The sequence below is a fragment of the Aedes albopictus genome, chromosome 2 (assembly GCF_035046485.1).
Source record: "Aedes albopictus strain Foshan chromosome 2, AalbF5, whole genome shotgun sequence".
Taxonomy (NCBI): domain Eukaryota; kingdom Metazoa; phylum Arthropoda; class Insecta; order Diptera; family Culicidae; genus Aedes; species Aedes albopictus.
Genome location: NC_085137.1, coordinates 470,866,699 through 470,885,017, shown reverse-complemented (window position 1 = coordinate 470,885,017; position 18,319 = coordinate 470,866,699). Strand labels below are relative to the sequence as shown.

The 18,319-nt window shown below is 39.1% G+C and overlaps 1 protein-coding gene across 2 annotated transcripts in view; it reads left to right on the top strand.

Annotated features, from left to right (window-relative positions):
• Positions 1 to 18,319, top strand: part of LOC109406436 (myosin heavy chain, non-muscle) — a 192,394-nt gene that overhangs the window by 148,234 nt on the left and 25,841 nt on the right. The gene's annotated exons all lie outside the window — the stretch shown is intronic.

Here is an 18,319-nt window from a genome sequence, read left to right as displayed (position 1 = left end):
CTTTTTTTTTTCTTCGTCCTGCTCAATTCCAAATAAGTTCCGATCAGTCAGTTTGTCGTTTAGTTTTTAAGCTGTCCAAAAGGAAACGAATCATTCGCACGTACTTGTTAGGATAATTTATCACCGAACCATGTTATTGTAAGTCCTAAACACAAGAACTCTCACACGTATTTCTTCGTCATTTCTTAGATGTATTTTGGGAAAAGTCAACTGATCACCTTAATACCAGGATTTTGTCATCTCAATATCGGGGGCATTCCTTCCCACCAGTAAAAAGAAGGGTCATAAATGTACATGGTGCAGCTTCGAAAAAAAATGCCTAAAACTAAAAATCGCATCGAAAGAATCATGTGCACTGTTTTATGTGGTGGTTGTACATAGCAGCGATAGATCTAACCAGTGTGTTCAAGACCACTCAATAATTTGTCGTCAAAACAAATTGAACGTAGAGTCGAATTCGCAAGGGCAATTGTAATTGATGTGCATTTATTGCATAGAGCAATAAAGACAATTAGCTTTATAGCGCTAGACCAGGAGTTCCCAAATGTTTACTGGTTATGTATCACTTTTCCGTTTTGATAAATTTAAAATTGAAATTGAACACTGCTTGTCAATTGCGCAAGTTTTTGCTGGACGATTCTCTAACGTATTTTCAAAGAGTTCCTTGGCATATTTGAAGAGAGACTTTAGGCGAATCAAAAACGAAACGATCTTCTAACGTGTTTTTGACCATTTATTGCTTATCTTCTAGAGTAAGCTTCGTACAACCTCTGCGTTGGATTCCCAGAGATGCTATTGAAGAGACCCTGCAGCATCGAGAAACTTTTTTTCCGAAATCTTTTGTAAAAGTTCGTATCTCGGTTTCTAGTAAAAGTTTAACGGATTCTTCGAAGATTCCTGACCGAATTCGTAGTTAATTTTGGTCGTTTGTTGGCGATTTGACGCCTTACTAAATAAGTTCTTTGTAATATTTTTGGCATAATCTCCGACTGCGTTCTTGTAATTTTTCTCGGAGTGCCTACAGAATTTCTTTCAAAGATTTTTCCGGTATCGCTTCCGAAGAAATTTTTGCCCGAAAAAATTTTCATGGGATTGAATTGAATTGAAAAGGATTTATCCCGAGATTTTCACAAGAGTATCTCTCAGGCAGAATATATCGCAGTAAGTGTCACGAAATGTCTCCTAGATTCCTCTTGAAGATTAAGTAGGATGGGGCGGGGCAAGATGGGTCGCATAAGGATGGATCACCATAACTTTGTAAATACAAATCGTATTGGTTTGTATTCGTCCGCTACTCTTTAATACACTAGTTAGCTATGCTAAAAGTCGATAAAAAGTTCATTAAATACAAAATATGACGTTAAACAAGCAATTTTAAAAAGTGATCAATTTTGCACCGTGAAAAAAGTGCGGGGCAAGATGGGTCACCTTTTAAGTAATTCACATTTTCTCAACGAAAAACGTCAAAATATAAGATTTGTTCCGCATTCATATATGCTCCATATCCATATTGAATAAACAAGAGCTACTAGTAAACATTTTATAGATTTATTTGGAATATAAAAAACTTTACGATTTGAGTGGTCCTAAGGCGTCTTGAAAATCGATGTTTTCACTAAAAAATTATCATAATTTTATGTTATAATTTTGAGTGTTCATTCCGCTTGATTGAAGTCATTTATGAGATAGTCTTGTAACAAAAAATAAATAACTTTTGAATGCTCCAAAAATACGTTCAAAATTGAAGGTGACCCATCTTGCCCCGCAGCCGTTTATATGGAGATTATTTGGAATGTATCGCATAAGAAAAATGGCTAAAAACCATTTTATTTTTTATTTCCAATGAGAGTGAATAATTTTTCAATCAATGCCCCAAACTTTTGTATATTCATGCTGGTCATCTAACAAAATTATTAATCTAAACAAAACAAGAGTAATGCGCACAAAAATGGCACTGACCCATCTTGCCCCGTGACCCATCTTGCCCCGCCCCACCCTATACACGATTCTTCCTGGTGTTCCTAATGGAACTTCGCCAGAAGGTCTTGCGGGGATTTCTCCCAGAGTTGCTACAGCAGTTAATTCCGGGATTCCATTCCAACTAGAGCTCCTCCAAAAATCTTGAAGGGGTTTTCCACGGATCTGCAGGAGTTCCTTTCGAGATTTCTTCCGAAGTTTCTCCTGTAATTTCTTCAAGACTTTATTGTGAGCTTCCTTGCAGAGTTTCTCTCTAGATTTCTACAAAAGTTTATGCCGGGATACTTCCTGAAAGTTCTCGCGGATTTCTTTTTATGTTTGACCTGAGATTTTTCTTGGAGTTTCTTCCGGGACTTCTCACAGAAGATTCTTTCCGGATGTCTCTCATTTTTTCTGAATTCATCATGGACTTTCTCCATGATGATCCAGTGCCTTTTGATATTCCTGCGGAAGATATTGCTGATATTTCTCATGAGGTTCACCCCGTGATTTCTTTCAGAGTATTTTCCAGGCTTTTCTTCGTAGTTGATTTTTTTTTCGCAGATTTTCTCGAAATTAATGCCAGAGCTTTACTTAAAAGGCGTTTTCATTCGGATCATCCGCGTGCACGTCGTCGTCGTCGTCTATTTGACTGCTCATCTTCGTACGGGGTGATTTAGTGAGTTTTTGGAGACAAAGTGTACAGGCCGCGTTTTCATTCGGATCGTCCGTCGTCGTCGTCTATTTGACTGTGCTCATCTTCGTGATTTTGGAGGCAAAGTGAAGAGGCCATTTTATTCATTTGGGCCTGCCGCGTCGTCGTCGTCGCAGATTTGGCTGTGCTCATCTTCGTACGGGGCTGTTTAGTGTGATTTTTGAGGCAAAGTGAAAAAGCCGCTTTTTCGTCGTCAATTTGAATGTCCACATCGTCGTACCCGTGTGTAGTTGTAGCGGTTCAGTGTGAATTCGGAGAAGTGGCCAGTTAGTGGAAGATGCTGTAGCACATACGCACTGGACACTTCGAAGGATGTTTATTGGTGAGCTCTTTCCATTTTATCATAATAATAATAATAATGCTAAAGGATTTATACAATTCTGCTCTGGTTTTTGTGTATTTATCCAACAAATATTGAAAAGTTCGTCACGTCATGTGTCGGCGCTAGTTCCAAATGCACATTTAGTTGATAATAAATAATTTCCTTTCATTTTTTGCATGAACACAAAAATTTGAATGGTTCGTCATTTTCGGTGTCGACATTTGTAATATTTTAGTCCAAATGAATAAATGTTTTGACTCAAATAAAGGTTGCATGAATATCTGGAAAAAGAGAGGGTCGGTAAAAGATAGACGGCGAACCATGCGGTAAGATCTTTCTGATTTATTTATCACGTGTTATTTTGTTAATACTTGTGAATTGATCGCGTTCAGCATTGTCTCGCGCGGAAACGCAAACTACAGATGCGTCGGTGTTTAGCTTTGTGTTCTCCTTAGTTGCGAATGAATAACTTATGTAGGGTGAGTTTTGAGGCACAAAAGATCGCGTTCGTCGTCCAAGGTTTAGTAGGGTATTTCTTCACGAGCGTATTATTAATCGCGAATCAAAACATTACACTCGTTTACCACGGCAAAATCCTCAACACATCTCCATTTCCCCTGTCCAAACTCCTAGTGATTTCTCGTAGTAACGCAGAGAATTCCTCGGTTATTGGCCTAAGCGAGAATCACGTCATAACTTCCTTCCCTATCCTCAATTGACCTGCATTCGGACGCGGCCGGCGCTGGTATTGCTTATTGAAAAGTATTGGGATTCCAGCATTTACACAATGAAGAGAAAGCTAATCCCAAGCATCATCTGTTGGTTCTTTGTGTAAATGTAGTTGTCCTTGCAATAACAGAGGAGCAACCGCGGGCGGTCAATCATGATCATGATCATGATCAAATTAATGCCAGAGCTTTACTTAAAATTTCTTTTGGAAATTGTTCCGACATTTTGGATGCTCTTTTTGAGACTTTCATAGTTCCTGGAGTTCATGCAGGTATTTTTCCATGAGTTTTCTCGAAATGTCTCCTGGGATAACTTACAGAATTCCTTTTCAGAAATTCCCGGAGGAATATCAGAAGGAATCCAGGTGAAATCTTGTGCGAGACTCCATGAATACCAATTGGAGAAATCTCGAGAGTAACTTTGGAAGGCATCCTGAGAAGAACTGGATACTTTGAGTAATCCAACGACGACATATTATAGAATTTCAAAGAGAAACTCTGAGAACCTCTAAGAGAAATCCTAGATATATCGAAAAACTCTGGAAGAAATCCTTGTTCTTTAGCTTCTTCAAAATCTCGAGAGGAACTAGAAAACTAATAGTTTGATATTTCGGAAAACCAATAAGAGAAATCCCTGTATGAATTTCCAGCAAGTAATTTTGGAAGCATATCGGGAAAAGCTCTGGAAATATCCCGCTAGACCTTATGAAAAACTCCTGCAGAAATTGTGGGATAAATCCCAGGATCAACTCTCAGAACTCCCGAAGGAACACTGAAAGAAATCTTGGAAAGTACTATTTATGGGAGAAAAAAGTAAAACTTTTGTATGGAAACTTGGGAGAACTGAAGATAGTCAGTAAAAAAAATCCGGCTAACCTCCAGAAAAAAAAACTTTCATAAATTCAAGGAACAACTCGTGAGAACAATTCTGTAGGGGAACTGCGAAAGAATTTAAAGGTTGAATTCCGGTTGAAATCCAAAGAGGAATCCTGGAAGTAGTTCAAGGAAGATCTATGGATGGAATCTCGGGAGATCTATTACTACACCATCAGCACAGACTATATGCATCCAGTTTTAAATCAGTGTTAGCAATTTAACGGGGATATGGTCTGTGGAATTACGGATTGAATTCATGAATGTTTTTTTCCTGATTTTTAAAGTATTCGTATGTCATTTCTTTTTAAAAGAAATATTTGGCAGAAATATCAAAGCAATTGCCATCAATCTTTCCATTGACCTAAAAAGTACTTGGATAAATTTAACAGCTTGGTGATTTTTTTTTTGGGCAGCATCCCAAGTAACACAGAAAACATCATTAAGAATAAACTTAGAAAAAGACGTTGTAGTATAGTACTATAATCGTATTTGTACACATATTACGTTGAAATCATGTTTTAACTGTGTTTGGCAATAACAAGTTACTGAAAAATGTTATCATCCTCACTACAAGTTAAAATAACGTAAATTTAACGTTGGTTACACAAGATATTTGTGTCATCGTCTTCCTTCAATTGAAGATGATACGTATAACATCAGCAGCACATAGTTATAACCTTTGAGCTCAAACATGTTATTAAAACGTTGTTTTTACGTATTAAATACGTTAATGTAGAACATTTTCAGTTTGCTATCTCTTCTCACTGACTTGATCATTATTTAATAAACATCTCTTTCACTTAAAAATACAAGGCAATCCAAATACGATAAGAACTTTAATTTTATGCTTTGCGGTTTGATCCCGCTACAAGTATGCTAAACGGGGTAACAAATGGGTATGTTAATAGTCTCTAAAAAAAACTTGGCGCAGACCACCAGGCAGACCACTGTCACCATGGCTCAAAAGATGGGCGCCACCATTCAACTTTATATAAACGGCAGGCCTCCCGTCACCTAAAAATCACTGGGGTACTTACGTGGTGGATGAATCTCACTTACCAGCACAGTTTTTACACTATTTTTGATCCCGTGAACAATTAACTAGTATTCGTTCTAGCAAACGCACTCCACCTTTGTTATTGTTATATCTATGTTCAAAATAGGTCATCCAAAACCAAAAATGGCATCGTCGTATTCTATTGGGAAGTAGATGTTCAAAATACGTTGCTATGATGTTTTTTTCAATGTATTTCATTCGATTCAAGTGATATTCGATAAACATGTTATTGAGATGTATAACAGTCGTAATTTGAACGTATTTCTAAAATGTTAAGTTCTTTCATATATCAGGCCAGACCAATTACAGTGCCTGCTAAAAAGTTTCACCCTACCATTTTTATATATAGCCGCTTGTCCATCTACTGATGTTTCTGCCAATAATTATCCATCCGGAACAGTTTAAATATGTAATGAAATAATATAATTTACTTTTTGATAACGAAGACAAATTCTGCAATCTAAAAGATCATCACTGATACATCATAATTGAAAATAACATCCCAAAACATTCTGACGGTACTTTGTCAAGAAGCCACCATGTTGCATGTCTGAAAATTTGTTTGAAAATCTCTTACAAACCACAGAGATGTCAAAAAGCTTCCCTTCTTATTTCCAATCCGATGGAAAGCGAATGAATTTATGAGGAGGAAAAGTGCTTATTTCACCATAAATTTTGAACGGCACATGAAATTAAGTCATAGTGCCCAAACATCGAGATGGTAAATTACAAACGAAATGTAAGGCCTTAAAATAATTTTGAGCCGTCACTAAATACTGCATTTATAAAAGATGCCATATTTATTTTCTGTGCGTGGTTGACAATAATAATTTCGTGCCGGCAATAAGTAAGTTGTTATGATGTTGCTGAGAACATATTCGATACATAATTTTATGTTATAAGAATGTAATGAAAAACATCTTCAGTAACATCAAAGATGCTTTATAAGCCGCCATTTTTTGCGCTTTTTCGGTTATATAAGTGTATGAAAATACGTTTCCCATATTTGAAACAAAACATGGACGTTTGTATGAAACATGTATTATATACAGTATTATAACAAATTGTGTTACTTGGGATCTTATGCATTTTCTCCTAAACTTAATTTTTGAGGATAATTCTGTATAGTTTTTTGAAAAGTATATAAATTTAACAAAAATTTGTCATATTTTTTACTTTCAAGCTTTTAAAATCTCCCCTGGAACCTAGAAATCTCAGGGAATTTTATTTTGTCTTATGAGTAGACTCCCTGAATATAATTTGCGAAATATTTTGCTATTTATTCCTCGAGGTCCTTGAGGATCACATGTCTTGTTCATGTTTGAAAGAAAACACAAAAGAGATTGGCTTTTGTAATATAGCTGACAGAGAGATGGGTTTGTGGAAAAGGGAGTGTTCAAGAGGTGTGGGCTCGGAGTTAATTTGCTTTCTCTCTTTCAAGATTTCAACTTGTTCTGTGGCTTAGCTGGTTAAAGCGCCAGTCTAGAGAACACTAAGTCGTGGGTTCAAGTCCCACCATTAAGCGTTTTTTTTTTTCAAATTTATATAGCAATCTGGCAATGAACATTCCATATCTTTTAATTATAAGCGTCCCAATTCGTCTTAGAGGAATGCTGACAAAATTCCAAACAAAAAATTGGCGGATTTTTCAAGTGTTTAACGCTTACCAAGACTATCGTTATTTTTTCCGGATTCTTCGATAACTGCATATTTAGCATAGAAAAAAGAATCTGCTGCGTATTGGAGCATTGTGGGCATAATGACTCTCTGACACATTCCATGCGGTACGTTTTGCGCGAGCATTAAATTTTTGCTTCCATAAATTGTTATGTTGCTAAATACATGCTAACCAGCATATCAAACGATCAGATTTGAATAGAAGGTGCATTTTATACTTTCTAATTGGGAATTGAACCTTTGCACTTCGAAATAAATCGAGAAATACAGCGTAACGGGACACCATTGTAAAAAATGACGAATTTTGACCGAACGCCAAGAAATTTGCTACTTTCTAGAAGCAGCTTTCTAAGTTTCAGGTGCTAATAGAATAATACAAGTGATTATCTTCATTTTGGTGCAAAAAGAATCAAAATCTACAGCAGGAGCCCAGAAATATCGTACAATGAAGTCCAAAAACCGCGGTGTAGAAGTGCGTGGAGTGTGTCCTCTATGAATTTCATGCATTTGGCGTATTCCTAACGCATTCGTTAACAAAATTTTTATAAAATTCTCCGTGGATTCTCCTTGTCGAATTCTGGTGAAGTTCCAGTGTGAATTCCCAAAGAAACATGTGAAGAATAGTTTCAAATGGTTTCGTCAGTATTGAACGATTCTTGGCGGATTCCTAACTTTACTGTATTTTTTATAGAATGAGAAAATCTGCAACAGATATCCAAGAGGGTGTTCCTCGGGTGATGTGGGGATCGACCCACTAAGAACTCATTCTCTCTCTTCCTTACCTTCGCGGTACGCCCGTTAGGGATGACTTCGAGAAGGGGAGGGGGCCGTACATGAGTACACTCTAATAGTAAGCGTTCCACCAGCTACCGCCTTAAGTTGTTCACTCTCCCCTGGAGGTTCGGGTCCTTTTTTTATCTGTATTAACGAGATTTTTAGCCCTAGGCTAGTTCATCTCGGGACCCACGCTTTACTTCGCTTCCGAAGGAAGAACTCACATTTTGCGAGTTTGTCGGGAGTGGGACCTGGGATCGGTCCTCGGCGTGATAGTCAAGTGTTCTAACCATCATACCAGGTCCACTCCCTTAGGTTCGGGTCCTGACTAGTACTTAGACTACCCGTTGAACTCAAGCCCTGGGTGGGGAGCCCAACTCAACTAGCTGTTGTTTATCTCGCCATTTACTCTGTAGTTCAAGTACGATTCGAGAAACTGTCAGTTCATTTATATGCATATTGTTTACAAATAATTGGTCCAGGACCTTTTCGTAAAAGAACTTGGGCATACGGTATCTCCGTGCCTGCCAATAATAATTGTTACACACAGTTAAAATATGTTACATCATATAGCCTGTAACAAAAAAACCCCGTCATATCGCACACATTTTCCATCAGTTTTTAAATTTACAGCTTGCTCTCAGTATGAAGCTTGCGCTCAACATTCCATACAAGAAATTGTTTAATGTAAAATTGGAATAGAATTTTAAATGTTAAATTTGTTTACGTCGGGTGTAATGTTCAGAAATTTTTGCTGTGCACGTCATGTAAACTTCATTTTAGTCATGTAAACTACCAGTTATGACGGTTTACACGATATATCTAGTAAATTTGTGTTTATTTCATGTAACTCTGAGTCATGCTGAATTACATGACATATAATATACGTGACATATAATGGAAGTTTACATATCATGTCATGTAAACTTCTGTGGAATCCCATGTTCCAATTATATGCTTTATGTTTTACAGAAATTTACACTATTTTTTCGATCTGTGCACATGCAGAATGGTCATTGGCAGAGGAATCTTCCAAGAAGAAGAGGTGCAAGGTTTTTATTGAGAGCAAGTTGTAAATTTATAAACTGACGGAAAAATGTGTGCGATATAACGGGGTCCTTTTGTTACAGCTTATATGATGTAACATTTTTCAGCTGTGTAAATAGTTTTTGATCGCCAACCGGGAATCGAACCCTCAACATTCATTCGTCCCTAACCTCATCATAGTCTTGATAAAACCCTATCTAATGTTCGTTCCAATAAAAAGGGTAATGTCGGGTTAGTATTTGAGAAACACTCAAGTATTGACTCGCAATAAAATAACGAGTGAAAGAAGTGCGAAATCAAAACACCATCGCCGTTGATGACGCGCCCGGCGTACAGCTCAATTGCGATGCAACAGACAGACTTACGAGTGTCGTGCATCAACCTATCATGAATTGAGTCCCCTTCAGAAGTGAGTCAAGTCCTGGCTAAGGGAATAATTTGGTATATCATTTCGCATTAATTAATGTGGGAGCACTCTTAAAAAAGTTTAGTTTTTTTTTTTCATTTGGTAATCATTTGTTTGCTAGTTCAATGTGAATCTAGGTATTCTACAATTATTATTGTGCATTCCGCGTAACATTGTATTGGAAAGAGGTGTTCTTATATTTTAACCAATCATTTGGTGTTGAGAATAGCTGTTGTTGCTAATAGATAGAATATTTGCTCCATCTACCAAAATTTTTAAAATTTTTTTTTCTAGAATGCTGTTATACTTCCTTCCTTGGATTTTTCTTGACCATAAGGTTTCGACACGAAAGAAGATCAATATGTAATTTGGTGAGCGACTGTTGTAAATTCTGAGATTAGGGACTGGTTAGATGCGATAAAGCAGATATGACTCACCATTATGGACGCATAAGCAACACGTATGCATGTGATGAAGAAGGTCATATCTGTCAGCATTATGAAATTGCTTCTTTTGGCAATCGTCGTCGTTGGCATAAATATCAGCTTCTTCTTCTAGATATGGTTAGACTACTTCCCGTCACCGTCATCAACTCCTGTATATCGCCAAACCGGACAGCGCCACTCGCTTCAACCGAAGAATACTTAATAAATCACACGGACAGATGTAACCGAACCGCAGACGATGACGACGGTCGATGCCCAACTAGGGGGGGCCTAGGGCCCTTCCCTCCTTTTTCGGACGATTTCTCAGCTCTGCTGGCTGGGCTCTTGCTGTCTTGTCGTAAATTGAGTAATTAAGACTAGCAAACCTTTTCGGCGCGCGCAAAGTGTGATGTTTGTCTTAACCGAGCAAAATCAACAATAATTGAAACGATCCAATGAATGTGTGCCTCTATGTATGTGCAAATCAAATATGGACCCGTCAACGAATCGAACATGCTCGTAAACGTAAACACTTATCGATCGGAGGAAGGGTAAAAAGCCTTCCTTCCAAACAGTCAGCAGAATCAAGTATCACTTTGCACGATTCGCCTGAGATTGGGAAATTTAATATACCCATCGATGGGATGCTGCTGCAACAAATTCATTAGCACACGAATACGCTGCTGCTCGGTCGCGTGAGATAATGTTCGACCTACGATTACTATTTGCAAGCTGTCTTTGCAATAGATACTACAGTTATGGAAATCTCGAATTCCGAAATAGTAAACAAAGTAATTCAATTAACGCTCTCTGTATATACACAGCCATCTGTCATGTTCGGCCGTCTCATTTTCATTTTATTACAATCTGTTGAGCCTTTGCTCGTATCGTAGCTATTCGATTCTGCATCCCCTTCGTGCGTGTGTGACTTAACTTGAGAAGCTTTTCGCACTTCCCCCACCACCGCCGGTTGGTATATTGAAAACCACACAGCGCAGTAACGAAGTTGGAAAACATTAGGATCGAATAATTTATGAACATGTTAATCAGCTATTAATTGATTCGATAGCAATTGCCCCTGGTCTTTCCTTTCTCGCGATACACGATTATCTGTCGTAGGTTTTATTTTATCTAAGGGGCATGACTTCTTTTTGGACCAGGATAGGATATCTTTGCGATACTTAATCAACAACTAAACAACCTATAGAGTTATGTACAAACATGTTGTATACACAATTTACCATATTATAAATATATTCTCTATTTTCAATCTGTGGTGATATCAGATTGATGCCGAATGATACCGAATGATCAATCCCGAACAATTCAGATCGCACCAGCCGACATGTCAATATTTACCCTATTTCTACTACATTACTCATGCAACCGCCACAAGCAACATTCAAAGAAATGCAGTTCTCCGTTGTACCTGCAGCTACTGTGCTGTTCAGGTGCAAAAAACAAACGGTCAACTGTCAAACAGCGCTTAATTTGCATTAATATCAATGTTTTGTTTCGTCCGCCTTTGGAACTTTGAGCTGAACGCGTGCGGGTGGCCAATTCGTCAGGCGAACTCGAACTCAAAGACATTAATTAGATGTGAATTCATGTTCGCCGATTTGACTCTGTAGATACATTCAACAACCTGCTTCAGTCAATCTGAGGTCACAAAAGTAGACACTTCGTCTGCGATTCAAACTTGACTTGATCCTTCAGAGTTGCATATATCAACCCTTATTGATTGCGTTCTGACATTTCTTTTACTGAATCGTACATAACTTTGAAACGATTAAACAGATGGTGAATCTGAATGTTGTACTCCACGGGTTCCCAACCCGTGGTTTGCGGCCACCTGAGGGCCGTAAAGTTATTCCAGGGGGGGCACGATGTTACCAAAAAAATGGTTAAATCTTTATTCTATTTTGTGCCAATTATACCAATTTTTAATTTTGTATACCGCCACCCCCAAAACCCACAATTTGAGGAAGAAATTTTCAGTATAAAACGCCTTCAGAAAAAAAATTTCGGCCGCGCTGATATTTTTCACCTACGACTCAAATTGAATGTACATGACATCATTGTTTACGAAATGTGAGTGTCGAATAAAAAAAACTTATAATTAATCGTCGAAAATCCCTCCCACAGCAAATTTCTGGCTACGTCACTGTACCCAAAAAAACACGGTTTCGTTAATTTAATTCATTTTTTTTTTCTGAAAATTTTAATTGGGCCGCAGATGTTTTGATAATTCTTAAAGGGGATCGCCTCAAAAAGGTTTGGAACCCCGGCTCTAGACATTTTTCTAGGTAATCCACAGGATAATCATCTGAACCGTCGTTGATCGGTCCTCATGAAAACCAGCCTGGTATTCGCCGACAAAGGAACAGGTGGTCTCAGTGAACGTGCAACAGTATCTTGTACAACTGATTGTGAATTAGCACACTGTAGTCATCTAATCTGTGCCACTTTACGTTTTGTAGATTGGATAACATGTATTCTTCCAGAAATATAGCGCATATACTGATTTAACCCACCAGAAGCATGTGTGGACTCTAAATCCATAGCGTTCGGACAGGAAGCATCCATAAATGATGTAGCATTTTAGAGCTAGTGAGAGTCTGTGCTTTTCCTGTGTGACTGTCTATGTATTAGGGCTAGGAAGCACACTACAAAAAGAGTGGAAGGGTCAGTGATGCCAGGTGAAATTTTAAAATGTCTCCACATGACACTTTAACATATGTTAAGGGGGCTCCAAGGAGTACCAGGAGATCTCAGGGTCTCGAGGTTGCCGCAGGAGGTTTTACAAGCTTCTTGGTAGCTCAAGGGGATCTCACGGGCGCTTTAGGAGGTCATGGGGGAGTTTCAAGGGATCTCATGGGTCTTCTAGAGGGCTTCAAAGACGCTTCAAAGGAATAACAGGGAGTTCCAGGGAAGTTCCAGAGGGTCTCGAGGGCGTTTCAGAAGGTTTCAGGAAGTACCATCTCAGAGACGTTTCTATGGGTCCCAAGGGCTTATCTGAGAATACCTAAGTACCCTGAGAGGTCTCAGGGGGATTTAAAGCGGCCTTGGTATTCCAATGGGCTCCAGGGGGTCCTAGGGGTGTTTCACGAGGGTCTCAGGGAGGTTCCAGAGGACTTTTTCAAGGTCAAGGGTTTCAGAGGGCTCTGAGGGGGTTTCAGGAGTGCTTCAGGGGATCTCAAGCAAAGTTGATGTACACTACACGTGCTCTAGTCCCAGGTGCGAGAGCCGCATTACAAGCGAGTTCCCAGGAGCACTGTACATTTCGAGACTCAATACTGTGCTTCTCATTTTTCTCAAGATATACCTTATGAGATTCGTCTCATGCGCTAATTAAAGTGGAAAATTTCATGACAAAAATTTCCTAAATGAACGAGGATTGAAACCTTAACCTTTGCATTAAGTCGTATCGCATAGACGAACCAGACACTTGAATTGTGTATAGAAAAAAGTTGTTGGGGTTCTTCGTTACCAAGAAGTTGTTTTTCACCTTAGATACCAACAGCTCACGCAGCGCATGAGACGAACTCCCCGAGAGCCATGCACCTAGTACGCACCCACAGGATTTTCGTGAGCCTCCTAGCAGTGCAGCAGATTTTGAAGAGTTAGGAGACAATTTGGTGGGAGGCTCGCTGTCCTATCTATGTTCACATGAGCAATCGGAAACTCTGGTCTCAGGGGCGTTCAAGGGAGTTTCAGGGGTACCGGGAAGTCTCAGGGGCGTTTTAGGAAGTTCCTGGGAGTTTCACAGGGGTGTCAGGGGGTTCAGATTGTTCCTCGGTGTCTCATTGCGTTCAGATGGTCTATGGGGCATTGTAAGGTGTCTCAGGGGCGGCGCTTCAGGGGTCCCAGTGGCGTTGTTGGGAATCTCATGGGCGTTTTAGAGGGTCTCTGGCATTTCAGGGGATCCTCGGGTGTTTTAGAGAGATATCTAGAGGTTCAGTGGTGTTTCAAAGGTTCTCAAGGAGTTTCATATTATTGAAACGCTCTTGAAATCCCCGTAATTCCATTCCATTCTCCGAACGGCCCTGAAATGCCTTGAAACACCATGATACCTCCATCATTCAATTGAAATGTTCTTGAAATCCTCGTCATCCATTTGAAATCCACTGAAACCGACTTACCAAGCTGGTATTAAGACATCCACTCATTTTTATTTTTATCATCGGGATATCAATTGATTTGTACCATACTTATAAACCACATGACACCTACCTACCTGACTATTAAGTTTCCTTTACTCAATTTTGCTTATTCAATTGTTTTAACATTCACAGAGATAAAGCTATTTTCGCAATCTGCTATTGAAGTCAATTAACCCACTGATGGAGAGATAACCTTCCAAATTTGGCGAAGGTGGTCAGTCATTTAAACTACGTCCAAAACCGTCCCAACCCTCATCCGGGGGAGATATTCACAATTTCCAGTCATTTGTCATCATTCGGTGGTTCGTTCGGATCCAAGTGGTGCCTGATTTGTTTGCCCTTTCGAAGTAGGTACGACTGAACAGATTTCGTTCGACTGTTGCAAGTTGCATCGCAGCGTGATCCGTAAACATCCTTTATTCCAACCGCACATTAAGCTGCGTTGATTGATTTTTGTTTTTCTTCTGACGGAGACACGGTGTGTAACGGCGGTCTGCACTTCTGCGCAAGGCCGCTTTAGCTCGCAATGGCTTATTTATTTTATGATAAAAACTGGCCAACAGAGACTGATATCGAAAACCCTACATTGTACGAAGTACTCGCTCCACCGTATATTTATGGGCATTTATCCAAGCAAACTACTGGAAGTCGCCACCGTAGTCGTCGTTGGCGGCGGCCGATCCATAACCGTTCCCGATTGCGGTTCCTTATACTTCGCTCCGAGACATGCCCCAAAATGTAAACACTGAAACATGGACATGGCTTTCTTTGCGCGGACTACGAATTGATGATTTATGTCGGGGACCGCTCCGATTTACGCTCATTCGTAATCGATTTTGACCGACCAGAGTCTACTGTGCCCATATGGTTTGACGGCATTGGCGACATTTCAGTCGCGGTGACAAATATCATATTTCACCGTTCGCGAATGAATGTTGCGCTTTTTTTCGACAGATTGATGGCGTCATTGTTGTCGCGCCGGATGATTGGCCCTTACGCATCGTCGCCGCGCCATATGCATGCATGACCATAAATGACCATATTTCGCGACTCTTAATACAGAGCGATAAACAACGTGATTTGATGGCTTGGATTTTTAATTGTTGGCATCCCGTGTGCGTGCCGGATCACACAGAGATGGTACCAGTTTGGTAAAGTCATTTTGCGACACTACAGTTGATGGACCCCCTGTCCATATGGCATGTCCTCGATGTGACTGTTAATTCCGGTAAATTAGGGTCACCATATGCGCAAAGCACAATACTGCGCAGTACTTACCATATTGGGTATTGCGCGAAGGAAATCATTTAGGTTTGGGAATTTTATGATGATTGCAGTTTATTACTTCTCCAGATGGTGGCCGAATTTTGCACAAGAGATTGAACGTTCCTGTTTGATCCGGATGTACCCTTTCGACTACTTGTTTGCATCCGTGGTTCTAGTGATAATTTAATCGCATAATTTTGATATCCTTCAGATATTGCGAACTGAAATTACACTAGTTGCTTTTTGTTTTAACTTCTATTGACTTCGTCGGATTTTAGATCACTGTGGCCATTTTCAGAATCATTTTGCGATATACAGCATCTAGCCCCTCTAAGCACAAAAAGCATTACAAAGGCAATTTGCCACTGAAACAGTTAGCATGATGATTGAACGTTCGAACCATATTATCAATGTGCAGAATTCCTGAATTCGCAACGTTTTTTTGATACCGCAATATGGTTCAATGAGCTTGATAAAGCCGACCTGGAGGATGCCTGCGGTTGCTAAGAAGGGCTTGCCAAACATTTTGGACCTTCGGTAGAGTTGTTCAGTACAAGATCAGAGAAGATGTTGTGATGTTTCGCTCCGGTGATGACAGGAACAACAGTGTGAGCTGTAAAGCACTCTTTTTGTAAATGCTTTCTGCTGGGCACTTGTTAGCTTCTGAGTTTGTTTGCAATTTATTGTTGCGGGCGATTTGTTTGTCTTGAAAACTGAATTTAGTTGAATTAGGTTGAATATCCAATTGTTCAGCTTCAAGTTCATTAAAAATGTAGATAGGGTGACAATGGGTATTATCGGCAGGTTTGTTCTCTTCGTCATGGGGGGTTTTTGTCAGCCAAATTGCCTGAAACTTGGTTATATAATTCAGCTTAGTTGGGAAGGATTTGAGACCAACTCTGAGTTTAATAGGTTTCAAAAAACCCCCAAAGACGAAGAGAACAAAACGGCCGAGAATAGGTAATTTCCCCTATTTCAAAAAGAGAACATACACGGGTGAAAATCCGGAACCCCAAACTGGCGAAATGCGTCATGATTTAGCGATAAATGTGTATTTTGTTATAACGGTATGATAACATGACCCGTTTTGCCGTAACATAACCTCGACGTTACGGATAAATTGTGGAATGAAATTATGTCGCATGTACTCTGAATTATGACAAAAAATTCTGAATTCATAAGCCTTATTCATGAAACTAGTATTTGCCATTTATGATTCCGGTCCATAGGCGAAAAGTAGAAAACCGAGTCATACTATCATGCCGCATATACTCTACAATCATGACAAAATCTTGTGAAATCATAAGCTTTGTTTATGAAACCTGTGCTTCTATTTTATAATTTCTTAGTGATTTAGCTCGTAGTTCCAATTACTTTTAATGATTCTTTACTCCGGCCACTCTATTTATGTTAAATGGTGCGAAGGAATTTAGATCCACAAAATAGTGATTGAAATTGGGCATGGCAGATGAAGAAAAAATATATCTTCTTTGTTGTTTTTGCTTGGATACAAGTTTATGACGCTACTACAGATATGCTCCGTTTATGTCACTATCCGTTTGTATCACTATCCGATTTCGCCAACATATTATTCCGTTTTTGTCAACATTCAAAATTTTATCAAAATGTTTTCCCAAATACAAGTGATTTATAGTTTAACAATAATATTGAGGCAATGTATCCTAATTCATGGATACAGATGTAACAATCTATGATGACAAATCAAATTTTTCATCCGAGAATTTATCTTTCGATTACTCCATAAACGCAACCTTGGATTCCTTTAGTAACTCCTGTTAGGGATTCTACTTTGTATGCCCTCTATGGATTCCTGCAGATTCCTTAACCCTCCTTGTGCATTAGGGTCATTTTTTTTTAACCTAAACGTCAGCGAGCTGTTCCCAACGTGATGCATTAGGAAGGTTGATGGATTTCTTCTGGGGATTTTTCCAGGAAATACTTCAGAAATTACTTTAGGGAATTATAAAGTTTAGTCTGTTAGAAATTAGTTCTTTTAAGAACAGGGAGTTTATTCTGGGGTCCATGAATTCGATCTAGAGATTTCTCCAGGAAGAACTCCTGTCCCAGACGCAACTCTTAGAGGAATTACATCAATTCTGAAGGTTTTCCATAAAGACCTTCGAGGGATTTCCCAAAAAAACTTCTGCAGGACCCATAGATGGAACTTACTGCAAGATTCCCACAAAAAACTTTTTCAGATTTCCCTTGAGAATTTTTAGAAAGAACTTCTTAAAGATCTCCAGTAACTAATTACGGATGAGTTCTGTAAAGAACACCAGGAGGGCTCCTAGAAGAAATTACGGGAACACCTAGAGGTTATCCAAAAGCAACTCCTGGAGGATTCCCAGAAAGAACTCTCGAAGAAAAACGCTGGAGAAATTTCAAAGTTGAATTAAGATAGATAGCAACATTTTCATAATCAAAGTTCCAAAGGGAAACCACAAAAGCCAAAGGAACACCTGGTTTGATTCGAAAAGGAACTCCTGAAGAAATGTGAAGGATCAGATAATCTTACCTCGAAAAATTCTCATCGAATTTCAAGAGATAACCAAGCGGAATGGTACGAGATAACCTAGGTCTAGAGGAATCCTAGACAGAGATGGAAAATGATGAAGATTGCAGCTGAGCAGACACAAACCAAAACAAAAATACTCGTGAACAACAAGGGCCCGAGAATACTCGCACTTCTTTATTCGTGAGTAAACGAAGCTGGCAAGCACTCGCATGTGATTCGCAAAGCTTCGTGAATTTTTTGCATTTTGACGAAATACGCATTTTAACGACTGGCAGTGCTGCTTTTCAGGAACAATGAAGCATAAAGCATTAGTTTATGTTGGTTAATCACTGGATTTGCTATTTTAACCACAATAAAATGCACTTCCCGCA